This window comes from Crocuta crocuta, unplaced genomic scaffold (assembly GCF_008692635.1).
Source record: "Crocuta crocuta isolate KB4526 unplaced genomic scaffold, BGI_CrCroc_1.0 scaffold125, whole genome shotgun sequence".
Classification (NCBI taxonomy): Eukaryota; Metazoa; Chordata; class Mammalia; order Carnivora; family Hyaenidae; genus Crocuta; species Crocuta crocuta.
Genome location: NW_027531143.1, coordinates 5,788,612 through 5,801,642, shown reverse-complemented (window position 1 = coordinate 5,801,642; position 13,031 = coordinate 5,788,612). Strand labels below are relative to the sequence as shown.

The window sequence follows — 13,031 nt, the reverse complement described above, 5'->3', positions numbered from 1 at the left end:
ATCTTCTTGTGTGCAGGTGGGGAGACTGAGGACAAACGGTGAAACATCCTTCCTAGCAGATCAGAGACCTCAGTACGTCAGATCTCCTGGCTGATTCTTTGTTGATTCCTCTCTACTTTTGGGTACTGGCTTATCTTCAAAGTTCAATAAAGATTATAGTCAGTAGTTATAAATTGCTCCAGATACGGTGAATTAAATGAACAAAATGAAATTTAATGTCTCATAAACAAAATAATGGTTGTCAATTAAACCATGAAAATATATTGTGTTGTAGAATGGGAGTAGAAAGTTTGGTCAGACATGTAAGAAGGGAAATCAGCTTTTTGTGAAATTTTTAATATAGATTATTTAAATTCAATAAAAATTTATTAAAAGCCCACTGCAATACTGAAATATGTATACATATATTTGTGCATATATATATAGTCTTTGTAAAATAGAATAAAAAAATATTCCAGTGATTTGCTCAGCAAATATCAAGTACTTATTGTATATCAACTAGGCATTGTGTATGCCTTTGAACTTACATAAGTGAAAGACACAACATCTCTCAAAGGGCTGATGGTCAGGTGAAATGATTAAGGTATGCATTAATTAACATGGAAACACAATTTCTGAGTATTTCTTTGAAAATTTTTGAGGCTTTTGGATAACATTATCCTGGAAAAACAACCTCTGAGTGTTTAAAAATTAAAATAGTAGAATAAAATATACATTCTAATCTACATTATAAAGCAAAAATTTAAATAAAGAGAACTTATGTCTTCTTTGGGAAAGATGTATAGAAGGGAATTTGGGGGAAGTTACTTCTACTATATATTTCAGTCTTAAGAAACCACAAATAATGTTAAGATTTCTTCTTTCTTTCTAAAAATATAGTAAAAAAATGATAGCACTAGGTACTTTTTTATGAGTCAAAAACAATGAACAATGATATAAAAGCCAATATGACATGAAAAGCTGATGGAAAATAGAAAACTTTAGAAGAAAATATGTATCACCTATAAAATGTCATCCTTTGGCCTCATTTCAAGAAATTTAAACATAGCATCTGAAGCCATGCCGTCTTGAAAAAATTTTTAATATAAATCCAACAGCCTATTCACTACTTTATTGAATAAAATCTTAAATTAAATTACTTCTTTCAAAGACTGGGCAAATTCAACTCACAAAATCATGTCTATGTACTAGTGATATCAATTTTATCACTCCTCTTCATTTCTTTAAATAAAAAGTGCTTAAAAGTTGTAGTTGAGTTTCAAATAAAATTCGAACCAGGTAGTTATGACTGTCTGTTAAAGTAAACAACTCAATAAATATAAGACTTATCTCATGTTACAAATGATTTACCAATAAGTGTCAGAAAGTATATTCATTTTAACAAGACAAGGCAACAACATAAAAACTGACATTTATTTCTGAATCTCTCTGACAGAAGACATCTGCTCTTAGCAAATCCACAACTTCTACTTAGCAGTTTGTGTTTGAAAGAAGGAAAATACTTATCATTTTACTAAGAGGTTCGTGAAGATTGTAAACAACTTTGATTATTATTCTTAATTTCTTTCTCCCTTCATTCCACTAATTTCACCTTTGTATTCTGATAATGCTCATCCTTCAAGTGAAACTTATCTTTTGAATGGTTTTCATAGTCACTCGCCTCAGAATCACTCGCTTTTCTATCTCTAATATTTCTTACATATTGCTCTCCTGATTACAACCTTTAACTGTAAACATTCTCTGTCACTTTATTTTTTTAAGTTTACGTATTTATTTTGAGAGAGAGACAGACAGAAAGAAAGAGAGAGAGAGAGCAGGGATGGAGAGGGAGACAGAATCCCAAGCAGACTCCATGCTGTCAGCACAGAGCCTAATGGAGGGCTCTATCTCACAAACCATGAGATCATAACCTGGTCTGAAATCAAGAGTTGGATGCTTAACTGACTGAGCCACCCACGTGCCTCATTCTTTATCACTTAAAATAAATCCCTGTCTAAAAGAGAGAGTTTTTTTTCCCCCTCAGGGCTCTGACTTTATGTCTATACTAATAAATAGTAACTCTCATCATCACTTCTGTTTTCCATACTCTTTTCTAAGCTCATATTTCAACCGCCTCTTGAAGTATTTAAACTTGAAAATCCCACCCAAATCTCCAAGTCAATCTGCCCTCATTGAGTGTGTTATTCCCCCCTCCAAACCAACTCCAATTCCAAACTGTTCTGCCTTTGCCAGTGAAACCATGTCTAAATTATTAGGGTTCTGCATCTTGAGCCCTCTTTGACTTTTTGACTATTTCCTATATCAAAGGCTGTTCCAACTCCAGAACTCATGTATCTAATTTTCATTTAAATAAATATCACACAATATAATAAAACTTGCCAAATTTTAAGAAAATAAAAATAGCCAGTGATTAATTAGCTAAGACAAAAAGCAGTTTCCAATTTTAATGCCTAAAAGGGTTCTGCTGTGTATTTTCAATGATAGAACTAAAGAATTTTCATCATTGCTTGAAGTTTCACTTAAAAACAGAAATTTTTTTTCCAGAGGAGCTAGAACATTATTTTTAAAATTTCATTTGAATTCTTATTCCTTTACTAAATTAAAGAAAAAACAACATGTGAATTGAAACTTTAGGTTTTATCCTTTTAGATATTTAATCATGTCTTATCCCTTCAGATCCTCATTATATTTATCCTACCTCTGAGAACACTGGACATTTTAAGGGACAACATGCCTTTTCTACTACTTGCATGGAATAATGGAATATTATCCACAAGCCAATATAACTACAGATAAGGGAGTGTTATATGTAAAAATTTGTGTAGTGAACTAACATCAACTCTAAATTAAACCAGCTAGATTCCAGAAAAGTAGGATGTTACAGATGGTAGTAACATAAGGTTTATAAAAACACAAAATGCAGTATTTCTAACAAACATGCTTGTTTCCAATTTTTTTAAATAAATAAGTTTTGTATAGTTTAATGTTTCCCCACCAAAGTTTCTTTCAGCACACAAACAGCTTTTCCTCTTCAGGCATCTCCCAAACCTAGAATTAAGTATTTGAAATGTACATTGTACAATCACCAAGATTTCTGTCGTTGCTACAGCTTCTAGAATAATTCTAATGTGTAACCTTTTCTGAAGATTTTTTCAAAGTTGTTATTAGTTCTTTACCAGTTCTGTTTGTTCTTTTAACAGCTCATTTGGTGGGAGAGAGGGATGTTGTTCAATAGTATCACAGCTGGCTTTCTCTGGTTGGAAACTACCTGCATATTACACCGGATTACACTTTTATTGCAAATACAACAAATAGCCTTGAGCCACTCTGCTGTTTCAAGGATTTTAAAAGTTCTCCCTCATCAAGTATTGACTTTTTGCAACTTTTGCCACCAGGTGCAAATTGTATTTCAATGGCATGCTGATCTCCAGGAGAGGTTTGTTTATGCAGTCATTCTCCAGGGATACTGGATGCACAATGCCTTTTGTTCAAGAGTAGCTGATGCTTTGTAGAGCTTTATGGAGACTTACAAGTCAATGGCTGGCTCTAGGGACTCACAAAAATCATGCAGTTCTCCTTGAGAAGTAGCACTGATATCATATTGAACTCAATGGGGGACTGAAGGTATGCAGTGGAAGGGAAGTCACCTAGACTGCAGTTGGGTAGTAGTCCATGAAAAACAATTAAGGAGATCCCCCTTTTCAAGACCTTTCCATCTTGTTCAGGTCTTAATCACAGAATTATCACACTATAGGTAAATACTAAAGCATGTATTTTAAGACTTTCATCCTTTCTTTAGAGTTTGTTATTATACAATACAATTCCAAGAATCAAAGGTCTTCTAGAGTGTGTATGTTCTATTGCCATGGCAGTAGCTATTCTCTTTGTGTAATATAAGAAAAATGGAACAAGACAGACTCCATACACTGAAGCCACTGCTGTATTGAGATAGAGCATGTAGTGATGGTTTTGAGACCTTACAAGTTTGGAACTCAAAGTATTTTAAAAGTATTAAAAAATATTTTCTAAATAAAGGTTGCAGAACTAAACCATCCTATGTCAAAAAAAAAACCCTGGAAAACATATTAAAAGCCTTCTTGGGCCACTGGGGTGGCTCAGTCGGTTAAGCATATGACTTCAGCTCAGGTCATGATCTCACAGTTCATGGGTTCGAGTTCCACATCAGGCTCTCTGCTGTCAGGGTGGAGTCCACTTCAGATCCTCTTTCTCCCTCTCTCTCTGCCCCTCCCCCCTCAAAAAAAATTAAAATTTTATATTAAAACATCCTTATAGAAGTCCATATTAATTTGGGAAGATTTTCATCCCAAACTCCCTGTCTGTTTTCATTTTTGAAAAATTTTTGAAAGCCAAACAAAAAATAATAAGTTTGCAATGTTAAAACTTTTATCATATCAATTCAGCATAACTGATCTTTTTGAGTATCTACTCTATGCCATTCACTCTGCTAGCCACTGAGAATACATGAATAGGATAGTTCCTGCTCTAGGGCCACTTAGAGTGGGGGGTGGGGGTGGGGGGTGTGAATACTTAATTCCAGTCCAATGTGGTGAATAAAGAAGGAAGCTTATTACACACATGATCAAACCTGGGTGTTAGGAAAGGCTTCTTTGAGAATATAATTTATGGATGACAATTTCATATGCTTTGACAAATAGACTACTTTGGCTTTAGCAAGGAGCATGGATTTAAGAAAGTAAAAGTAAGACTAGATGCAGACAGACTAGACAGAAGGCTCTTTTAGTAAGATATAAGTTAGAGACTGGGCCCGGATGAGGAGAACACACTGAAAATGAGATCACATATAGATGATGGCAGCATAAATTCACCTCGCCGTCATGGCTTCCCACATTTACCTCTTTCCTTATCTCCCTGCTCACTCAAACCTTGTTCAATATCTGGAGGAATTTAAATGAAATCTATTGAAGGCCACCCTAACTTTATTTATTTATTTTTTTTGAGTGGCTTCTTTTCTCTCTCTCTCTGTTTTTTTTTTCCTGAGTTCACTTGAAGTGGTTTGAGCCTCTTGTTTCTAGCGACTGCCAGCTCAGGAGTTGTTTTCTAGGGTAAATATTCTCATAGTGTCCATGTGCTTTGTTGTTTTAGGAGTGAGGCAGAGAAAAATAAACCCAAATTGCCTATTTTACTGTAGGTATCTGAAGAGTGGATGATCATTTGAAATTGCTTCCTACATATTAATTAGATAGCACACAAAAGAGTTTGAAATAACTGAGATATTTACATTTAAAAATTTACTATAAAGCTCTGCCAGGTCTTTAATAAAGGCACATTTAAGAAAATTTAAATCTAACCAGGGCTTTACAATGATAACTATTTTATCTCTTTTATTAAAGACCACCAGGAGAACTAATAATTGAAATGTTATTTGTAACAGCCTCTGTTTTGGGTGTAAATCTCATAAACTTTGTATTATTAGCACTGACCATTAATTTGTGCTGCATCAATTGAATTTCTAGCAGCTTGGCAATAGAATTAAACTACCCCTAGGCAGGACTTCTAAATAGACAATTATGTACACTTCATGTACATAATTGATGTTCTGTATGTGATAACAAAATATTATATTATCAGCACAGAACTAATATTCATTCTAAATGATTGCCTCTAATTCATGTAAGCTTGCTTTATTTTTATCTTCCCAATTTTTTATAACCTGTGACATAACTGGGCACTATCAATATAAGATAAATTCCACAGTAAGTGTGAGAAAGTACAGCATTTGAAAATTTAAAAATGAATCAATACCATTATCTACCCTAATAAGCCCTAGGCACTTCCAAAGGAAATGGAATGGAAGAAGATAAGAAACTTCCACCCTCTTCACAACTTTGTGCAACACAAGTCCACTTAATTAGCATTTAATTTCATTCAAAAAGGCGAGACTAATTTTATTTCTGGGCAGTGGTCAAAGCTGTGAATGACAATGGAAGCTCTAAGTGAATGTCTATAGGCTCCAGCAACTCCTATAGCTACTATTTTAGGTCAAGATAATGTTCCTAATGGCATGGCTCTAACACTCTATTAAGACTGACAATAAACAAATAAATGATTACCAGTTAGTGAGTGTGATAAATTATGTAGAGGAAACAAATCAAGAGAAAGGTAATGAGTGTCTGGGGATGATATGGTCAGAGAAGACTTCTTTATGTAGGTAACATCTGAATTCAGCGGCTGATGAGAATAAATAAGCCATACAAAGATCTGAGGGAAGAGGGTTCCATAGAAGAAAATAGCAAGGGCCAAGGCCCTGGACTGAGAATGAGCTTGAAATCTTTAAGGATAAGAAAGAAAGACAATGCATTTGGAGTTTTGTAAACATCAGGGAGAATGGATGGAGATGACGTCCAAGAGAATGGGAAGCTCAAATGGAGTAAGGCTGTTAGATTTCAATAAAAGGTTCAATGTGCAAGTTTCCACACGCAATCAAACAAGAATATTTTCATATTCTTTCTTCCATCTTCAAAATATATCCAGTAACAGTCCCAAACTCTTTTTACCAGGCTAGCATTAATCTTGATACCAAGGCCAGAAAAGGACACTATTAGAAAACTTCAGGCCAGTATCTCTGATGAATATAAGGTGCATAAATTCTCAATAAAATACTAGCGAACTGAAATCAGTAGCACATTAAGAGGATCATTCACCGTGATCAAGTGGGATTTATCCCTGGGCTGAAAAGATGGCTCAACATACAGAAATCACTTAATGCAATGTATCACATTAAAAGAATGAAATATAAGAATCATATGATCATCTCAATAGACACAGAAAAGCACTAGACAAAATTCAACATTTATTCATGATAAAAACTGTTAACAGATTAAATATATATATAATATATTTCAATATATAAATATATATATATATATTTCAACATAATAAAAGCCAGAAATGAAAAACCCAAGATTAACATCATAGTCAGTGGTGAAAGGTTGAAAGGTAAGGCTCGCTCTTACCACTCCTACTTAATACAGTGCTAAAAGTCCCAGCTAGAGCAATCAGGCAAGAAAAACAAATAAAAGGTGTCAGAATGAAAATGGAAGAAGTAAAATTGTATCTGTGAATGACATTATTTTATACATAGAAAATGCTAAAAACTCAACCAAGAAAAAAAAACCTGTTAGATCAAATAAATGAATTCACTAAAGTTGCAGGATATAAAATTAACATACAAAAATCAGTAGCATTTTTATACACTAAAGACAAACTATGAAAGAAAATAAAGGAAGCCAATCCCATTTACATTTACAAGAACATCAAAAAGAATTTAAAAAAATAACAAATAGGTAAAAAATCTCTATGTGATGAAAGAAACTGAAGACAGAAATAAATGGAATGGTACCGTTGTTCATACATTGGAAGAGTATCGTTAAAATGTCAATACTATTAAAGTATTGACATCACCAAAAGATCACCAAAAGATCTATAGATTCAGTGCAGCACCTAGCAAGATTTTAATGGCACTTCTTAAAGAAATAGAAAAAAGACTCCTGAAATTTAAATGAAACCACAAAAGACCCCAAAGAAATCCTGATAAAGAATAAAGCAGGAGACTTCCTAATTTCAAGCTACATTATAAGGCTATGTATTACAAGGGCATATCTAAGTGGCATAAAAGCAACAAATAGACCAAAGGAACAGAATTGAGAGCCCAGAAATAAACCCAAGCATATATGGCCAGTTAATATTTCACAAGGGAGTAAAAAACACTCAATGGAGAAAAGACAGTCTCTTCAATAAATGGTGCTAAGATAACTGGAAATTTATATGTAAAAAAATGAAATTGGACCAATATATTAAACTACTCACCAAAATTAACTCGAAATGAATTAAAGACTTAAATGTAAAACTTGAAACCATGGAGCTCCTAGAAGAAAATAGAGGAATAAATCTCCTTGACATGGATCTTGGTAACAATTTCTTGCCCATGGCACTTAAAGCACAAGCAACTACATAAAAATAAACTAATGTGAACACTTCAAACTGAAAAACAAAAGATATCAACAATAAAGTGAAAAGACAAAATACCGAATGGGAAAAAAATTGCAAACCATGTATCTGATAAAGGGTTAATATCGAAAATGTATAAAGAATTCACACAACTCAACAGTAGAACAACAGTAACAATAACAATAAAAATGAATTAAAATGGGCAAAGACCCTAAATAGACATTTCTCCAAAGAAGATATATGAAAAGCCAATGGGTACATGAAAAGATGCTCAACACCACTAAGTCATTAGGGAAATGCAAATTAAAACCACAATGGGATATCACCTCACATCTATTAGAATGACCATCACCAAAAAGACAAGAGTTAACAAAAGCTGGTGAGGATGTGGAGAAAAGGGAACCCTTGTGCACTGTTGGTGGGGTTTTAAATTGGTATAGCCACTACGGGAAACAGTATAAAGGATCCTAAAAAATTAAAAATAGAATCACCATATGATAATTCTACTTCTGGGAATACATCCAGTGGAAATGAAAATGCCGCCTCAGAAAGATATCTGCACTCTCCCATGTTCACTGTAGTATTATTTACAATAGCCAAGGTATGGAAATAACCTAAGTGTCTATGGAGAGATGAATGGATAAAGAAGTTGTGGTATACATGTACAATGCAATATTATTCAGCCATAAAAAATGAGGAAATCCTACCATTTGCAACATGGATGGGACTTGAAGGCATTACACTAAGTGATGTAAATCAGAGAAAGACAAAAACGGTATGATATCACTTATATGTAGAATCTAAAACAAAACCAGAAACAAACCAAACTCAGAAAAAAAGATTAGATTTGGGGTTACCAGAGTAGGGGTGGGGGGAGGAGAACTAGAGGATAGTGGTTAGAAGAGTACAAACTTCCACTTACAAAGTACTAGGCATGTAATGTAAAACATGTCTATAGCTAACACTGCTGCCTGATATATAGAGAAGTTGTTAAGAGAGTAAATTAATAGTTCTCATCACAAGGAGGCTTTTTCCCCCCTTTTTTTCTTTTTATTGTAACTACAGGAGAAGATGAATGTTAGCTGAACCTACTGTGGTAATCATTTCACAATATATGTAAATCACATCATCATGCTGTACATGTTAAGCTTATATAGTGATGTATGTCAATTATCTCTCAATAAAACTGGGAAAAAGTATGTACAGAATATGACCATTTCTCAGAGCTTCTATCATTGTAGTCCTATTCAAGCTACTATTACTTTTCACCTGGAATTTTATAACACTCTTAAATTATATCCCTGTTTTCACCTTGCACTGTGTTCTTCACATATCAGTCAGTGATCCTCTTAAAACAGAACCATCTATATGGTCCATGAACTGTGCCTTTGAATAAATTAGAAAAAGATACTCACTATGGGGAGATGTATTTGGAAAATGAGCACCATCTGGGCAGAAGAATTAGAAAAATTACCTCCCTGGGATTTCAATCTCTTCATCTCCTTTGCCAAGCTTCTATGCAGTATACAAAACACACAACTACAGATGACTTCCCAGGCAGCTCCTATGTCCCATCCTACTTTATTCTACTCTGTGGTACTTCTATTCTAAAATACTGTTTCACTGATTTATTAGTGTCCTCTCCTGGCCCCTGCTTTCACTAGAATCTTATTTCCATAAAGCAGACATTTTGATTGTTTCACTTACTGCTTTATCCCAAATCTCAGAATAGTCCTGGCACAAAGTAGGTTCTCAATAAATATTAGGGACGTGAATGATGAACATCACTGCAGCATTTTAAACACTCTGGCTGATGCTGGAGAATGGAATTTTAGAGCACTAAGTGTAGTAGCAGGAAAACCACTTAAAGAGGCAACTATAGGAATCTGAGCCATGGTTGCTTGGTTTAAAGTGATGGAAGGAGAAATGGAGAGAAGGGGATGGATTTTGGAATCCATTTTGATTGGTAAAGCAGACAATACTTGCAGACAGATTGGATGTGGAGAAATAGGGAAAAGGAGAGACTCAAGGGTGACTTCTAAAAGTTTGATCGTAGTAACTAGGTAGATGGGAATGTAATTTACTGAAATGAGAAACACAGGGAGAAGAGATTTGAGTGGTGATGGATGTAGTGGGGTGGAAACTAGGGCAGATTTCTCTTATTGATTTTCTTTTATTTCTCTCTTCTTTGACAAACCAAATATATGAACCATTTCCTTCATGGGTTTTTTTTTTCCCCATTCTTTTGAATTTATGCTCAGGAAAATCTTCCTTACTCTGAAGGAATTATGCAATTTTTCAGTTGTTTTTAAGGTTTCATGCTTTGTACTTAAATTGGTGCACCATTTGGAATCTATTTAGACAATAATGTCAAGTTCCAATTTAATTTTCCTCAAACATTTCAATGATTATCTCAGAAACTTTCGCTCATTTGTTGAATAACTCCTTTTTTTCCCTACAGATTTGAAGTAACACTTTTTTATATATTAACTTTTTATATATGTTTCTGGTATTTCTTTTATTTCTGTTAATGGTAATGTTAAAAACTATATATATTTTTTCCAATTAATGTTGTTAGAGTCCCTCATTTTTTTTTTTAAATTAAAAGTTGGATTGATTATTCTTAACCATTTATTCTTCCTAATCAATACCTTTAGGATTCTAATCCATTTTTTATACCTGAGCCAAATTATCTTATTTAAACAATTAGTCTCTACTTTTAAGCTACACTTCTTCATCACTGGTTTTTTCTATAGTCTAATAATAAAGGGTTCATATCTCTCTGTCTTACCTTTGCTATGCACCTTCTTAGAATCTTGTCTCTATGCCTAGGGAACTTCATACTCTTCCTTCCAGACTCAACTTAGAGGCTAAGCCTCTACAATTTGTAGAGGTAGCTTCATTACTATTGTCTGTATAGTAGTATATCAATCTACCCTAATCTGACCACATTGTAATTTCTTATACTTGTGTCTTTGTTGTTAATGAGGCTGTGTCTTCAGATCTTGTCCATGTTTGAGTCTCCACAATCTCTCAACTTTCCAGTCATTTAATAAGTGTTGAATACCTATTCATTTAATGAATAAATATGTACAGATTGCTATATTGGCTTTCACCCATCTTTATTTTTCCAGACTAAAAAGTCCCAGATCTTCTAAGAAGTTGTCATATGACACTTAAAATTTCTGGAAACACCATTTGTAACTATTTCTCAAGCATAACCTACTCACTGCTAAAATGTCAAAATTGAGCATGCAACCAACTCCATATATTCTCTAACCACAAAAAAAGTGGAATCGGTCTTTATTTTCTTGGCATAGAAATTAGACTTTGGTTAATCACCGCTTTAAAACTGTCTCAGCTTTTTAAATAGTATGTCACATTACGAGTTTCTATGAAGTTTATAGTCAATTAAACCCCCCGGGCTTTTTCATTCACTTGCTGTTTTTCCACACCCATTCATCCTTATTAAACACTTTAAATGCAAAATTTATATATCTATGTATTTAATCTTACTCATTCTAGACCATAGAGATACTTTTAAAATCATCATGATTTTATGATTTAATCATCAAGCATAATATCTGTTCCACCCAAATCTTTAAATTTTTTTTAATGTTTTATTTATTTCTAGGAGAGAGAGAGAGAGACAGCGTGAGCAGGGGAGGGTCAGAGAGAGAGGGAGTCACAGACTCTGAAACAGGCTCCAGGCTCTGAGCTGGCAGTCAGCACAGAGCCCGACGCGGGGCTCGAACCCACGAGCCGCGAGATCATGACCTAAGCGAAAGTCGGATGCTTAACCGACTAAGCCACCCAGGCGCCCCTGTTCCACCCAAATCTTTAAATTTGTTATGTATGTTTTTTGTTTCTCTGCTCCAGTCAGTTACATGAATGTTGAACATGCCAAGGCCCTGTGACATTGGCGTCTGACTGATCATTCACCCAAACTACATCTTTCCAAAGGATTTGTAAGCTCCATGAGAAACTTTGCCAAGGGCCTTTTTGATTCCATGATATCCTCTTCATCTATCTACTTAGTAATCCTGTTAAAACCCTTTTTTAGGCTTGGCTTCATGGAGAATAGAAATAACAAATTCCAGTTCTGAATCATATTTTTAATTTGCTTGATCACTGTAGAAACTATAGTTAGAAATGGCACTGGAACTCTTTGGAGGTAATTCTCCTGTTTCTGACTTCTCCCCTTGGGTCAGCTTCATCTGTAGGATGTCTTTATTCACATTAGCAAAATGGCTGCCGCAGTTGACGCTCCTGCAACACGTTTAACCCAGAAAGAAAGAATGTCCCGTTGCCAAAATTCGAGAAAATGTCTTGAATTTTAAACTAATTGACTGCTCCTTTCCATCTTTATTACTCCCCAGGGCCAGGATAAGCGATCCAATGGTTGTTTAGGCCTGAATTACTTGAAATGCTCAGTGTCCATGGACATGAGGCCACACTGGTAGATAAAGCCAGTCCTCCTCAAAACCCATTGCTGCTTCGCAGGGTAAAAGGAGTATATGGAAATTAAGAAGAATATTAACAATGTCTCCAGCAGACACAGAAACAGATCAAGACAAACTACAAATAGGTAATACATGAGTGGTCAGTTTTAGGTAGTTCCAAGCTTTCTGGCAGGGTTGATTCAACAAGGGATCGTGTTCATGGTCATACATGATTGGAATTTGTAAAGCTGAGAATACTGTTTCCTATGGGACAACAGAAAGGATATTTCAGGTAGAAGGAATGATATAGGGTCATTTTCAAATTTATTGGCCAGTATCTAACATCTTTGTTTCAGCCTTCTTGATGCAGTCCTATTTTTATAATTTGTGGGAGAAATGTATTGAGAAATGGTGGATATGTGACCATGTTTTCTTTTCTTTTACCATAAAAGCCCTCAGGGGCAATGTGTTTGTCTGAGCAAGCTGTCAGCCAATTAGAGTTTACTGCAGAAGAAGAAGCTGAGAAAGTTAATCCTGCTCCTTCAAGGCATAGTTAGAAAGGAAATATGAATCTTAAGTAGTACACGTTATTTCATCCAC

At 34.6% G+C, this 13,031-nt stretch overlaps 1 long non-coding RNA gene across 1 annotated transcript in view; it reads right to left on the bottom strand.

Annotated features, from left to right (window-relative positions):
• LOC144237420 (uncharacterized) overlaps nt 1-13,031 on the bottom strand; it is a 510,168-nt gene that overhangs the window by 81,023 nt on the left and 416,114 nt on the right. The gene's annotated exons all lie outside the window — the stretch shown is intronic.